Here is a 4091-nt window from a genome sequence, read left to right on the forward strand (position 1 = left end):
CTACATTTTCATCATTCCCTTCATAGACATCATCCTTTATAATAGGTTTTAAATCAGGTTTAACATATAAACATACTCCACCTCCCCTTCTATTTGTTCGATCCTTCCGAAAAAGAGAATAACCCTCTAAATAACCTGCCCAGTCATGAGTTTCATCCCACCATGTTTCAGTAATGCCTATGATATCATACTGCTCCCTTGCAGCTATTAATTCAAGCTCCCCCATTTTATCTGTCAGGCTTCTTGCATTAGCAAGCATGCATTTAAGTTTTTTTCAGCCTGTACTATTATCTTATCTGCTCCTTCCTTTCTGCTCCCACTTGGTTTAGTCTTTAGAAGTTTTCTAGTATTATCTTCATTTACTATGGGTGTCTCACAGCTTTTCAAACTTGCACTTGCTCCCATTCTACCTCCATACCACCTTGTATCCTCATCTATTCCATTTAGTTCATTATCTGTTTCATTCCCCTCCCTCCTCCATCCTAGTTTAAAATCTCCTCCAACATTGTTAGCATTCTCCCCACCTAGCACAGAAGATCCCTCTTCATTAAGGTGCAATCCGTCCTTAGAATATAGATGGCACCTCTCAGAATTGAGATTTCATACAATGGACATGGACATCTCTCAATTGGTGTGGAAGCTCACTCTCAAGGAAGAAATATTAATGATGTTTCCGCCCATACAACAGTTCGAGCTGGGCAAACCAGTCTAAAACCTTTCCCTTTATTCCACAAATTGTTTTGACCAAATATGTCACCCCCTTATAGTAAATCTGTCTGTGGATTAGGTACTAAAAAAGCATAGCATATTCCTTCAAATTCATTATTGAATATTATAGGCTAAAGCTGTTAAATTCCGGGCATTATTGAAATCCCTGCTCTCCAATCAGTAATGGCCCAGAATTTTTGACACCCTGACAAGTTTTTCAGCCAATCAGCTTTCAGTTCTCATTCCCAAAGAGTGAGATCCGCTCTTAGACAGGGGAAGTGATTGAACAGGAGGAAGCAGCAAGTCACTGACTCCTCCCCCACCCTGCCTGAAGAGAGCTTGGCACAGGAGGCTTAGGTGAAAGGTTTGTGTGTCTGTTGTGTGTTTTTTGGGTGTAAAGGGGGCCAGCAGAGTGTTTTATTGGTGTGTGTCTTATGTTGGTGGGTGTAGAGGGGGCAGCAGAGTCTGTTTTGTTGGTGTGTCTGCTGTAGGTGTGTTTTGTGGGTGTAGAGGGGTTGCTGCAGTGTGTGTTTTGTGGGGGAAGGTAAGATGCAAGTGTTGTGTTGGTGTGTGTGTCTGCAGTGTGTGGGTTTACAGGGGGCTGCAGTGGGTGTAGGGAGGGGGCTGCTGGTGTGTTTTTGTGGATGTCATCGCAATCAGTGTTTGTGTACTTGGAGTCCCTGGCTTCCCTGTGCTCCGGCTGGCAGCATTTTTGAGTGCTGGCAACCACTACATGAGGGAGAAAAGGACGCGCAGGCATCAGATGCCTCTCTACCTTGCTGCCAACTCGAGATAGGAGTTCGTGGTGATCCTGGGCTGTTTACATCCACCCTGCCAATCTGGGACTCCCCCTACCATCGCAGATGACCACAAGAGATTTCTCTCCCACGACTGGTTCTGTTTTAAATCCTGTAATTTAGCGCTACTTAATTGTTGTGTTGTTCCATTTATATATATATATATATATATATATATATATATATATATATATATATATATATATATATATATATATATTTATTTTTTTAACTAATTAACATGGATTGAAGTTGAAACAACCCTTCTGCGGTTTTTACCCCGTGGCACGGATGTTGAAGGGAAAGCCCGTGAAATTTCGAGGAATGGATTGAGACTTGTTCACCCATAATATATATATATATATATATATATATATATATATATATATATATATATAAATAAATATATATATATATATATATATATGCAAATATAGCTGTATGCTCATCTGCATGTCTTAGGCAGGTCAGCAACCCTGCCTTTCCCCATTATAACCCAGCATACAGCACTTCCACTGCAGCAAGGGATTCTGGGAAATGACATGCAAATGAGCACACAGTGTCACTTTTTGCCTCAATAACCATTTTTAACATGGTTCCCTATAGGCTTAAGCTTGCTGCATGGTCACAGCTTTGAGCACAGCCAGGGTTAAGGTGCATACCCAGAAAACCACCCACAGACAGCTGTTTCGACCTTGATGGGTCTCATCAGTGTGGGGTTGATTTTACTGGGAATGCAAGAGAGGCTATGGGATAGGCTAAACCATAATACTGAGTTAAGTTATGGTGAGTAAAAAAAGTGACAAAAACCCTCCACAGGAAAGCAAATATGCAAATATAGCTGTATGCTCATCTGCATTGCTTCTCGGCCTTTTGGCTAAGATCAAGTGTAGTGTCTGTCCTGTGAAGGATGGCACTAGTTGCATCACTTGGTCTGGTCATGGGCTGAGAAGGCGGATATGTAGCCCGGGCTATTTTATCACGGCACCCCAGGAGTGGTTAACCTGGTGGAGTCAAGTGTTGCCACACGCACTTCGACTTTTGCACGGATAAATTTGCACACCCCTACATTTTCTGCACTGGCACCCCTTATTGCCTTCCGCTGAGGGGTTCGCCTCTATTTTTTTACCCGCCAGGCTTCCGGGTCTGGCGTGCACTTGTGCACATTTTGTTGTTTTGTCTGAGCACTTCCTGCACTGCATTGCACAGCGCACTGGAGCACTCGCACCATGGATTGTGTTTTTTTATTTTTGGGTTATCAGTCACCTAATTTTCTTCGGAGAATGCAAGACTGTGTGCTGGTTGGTGGTCGCCATTCCCTCGGGAGAAGACTGCGGTGGGCGAGTAGGTGTGAGCCGAAAGCCCTAAAGACTTGGACCCTCCTGCGGCGTCTGCTGCACTAGGAGGGAACAGGATGGACATCGGATTCTTCGGATGACGACGTCGGTGTAACATCAGGACTTTTCCTGGCCCTCGTGGCTGAAGAGGACTGACCATGTCATGGACTTGCAGCTCTCCGGAGTCTATAGTCACAAGTTTTGCGCACCTGGTCTCACTTGACCATGAGCACGGTTTTTAGAGGTGAAATCACTTTTTCACCACCCGGGCTACAAAAGAAAAAAAAAAAAAGCTGTCTGTGGGTGGTTTTCTGGGTATGCACCTTAACCCTGGCTGTGCTCAAAGCTGTGACCATGCAGCAAGCTTAAGCCTATAGGGAACCATGTTAAAAATGGTTATTGAGGCAAAAAGTGACACTGTGTGCTCATTTGCATGTCATTTCCCAGAATCCCTTGCTGCAGTGGAAGTGCTGTATGCTGGGTGATAATGGGGAAAGGTGGGGTTGCTGACCTGCCTAAGACATGCAGATGAGCATATAGCTATATTTGCATATTTGCTTTCCTGTGGAGGGTTTTTGTCACTTTTTTTACTCACCATAACTTAACTCAGTATTATGGTTTATATATATATATATATATATATACTTATCCCCTCAACCTCCCTCAAAATAGCATGAGAAGAGACTCCTGACCTCAATTTGGACCATATCAGAAGGTACTGTACCTACTTTTGTAAGCCATAGCTCTAAGAGTGTGGGCTAAACAAGCTGATTGCTACCAGTGCACACTGTCTACTACTAGTATACCATCAAGGGATATCCATTTTGTTGATTGTGTTTGAAGTTCTATCAAGGTTACAAAGTAATAATATGTACAGAGGGCTGTGAGTTACTGAGGTCAGATGAGATTAAATAAAACACAGATTTTCTGACATATATATATATATACACACACACATACACACACATACACAACTTGAGACATTCTGTCTCATTCAAAATGGCAGATTGACCTTTTTAAACCTGATCCATGGACTAAGGGAACCAGCCAATCTGAGGCGGATCCAAATTAGCAGAAAAAACATTTGTCCATCTCTTAAAACATTGAAAGAGCCTGGAATTAAGGACCAAGATTCAAATTAATTAACACACAATCCTCTAGCAAACAATTCATTACAGTATATTTTCAATGGGTTTTTAAAAATAATTAAAATACATAATTGCCAAATGAGATTTAAAATCAGTATTTA

The 4091-nt window shown here is 42.2% G+C and overlaps 1 pseudogene; it reads left to right on the top strand.

Annotated features, from left to right (window-relative positions):
• The first annotated feature begins 2362 nt into the window (after positions 1 to 2362).
• Positions 2363 to 2436, top strand: LOC142473203 (U2 spliceosomal RNA; annotated as a pseudogene).
• The last annotated feature ends 1655 nt before the right edge of the window (positions 2437 to 4091 follow it).

This window comes from Ascaphus truei, chromosome 1 (genome assembly GCF_040206685.1).
Source record: "Ascaphus truei isolate aAscTru1 chromosome 1, aAscTru1.hap1, whole genome shotgun sequence".
NCBI lineage: Eukaryota > Metazoa > Chordata > Amphibia > Anura > Ascaphidae > Ascaphus > Ascaphus truei.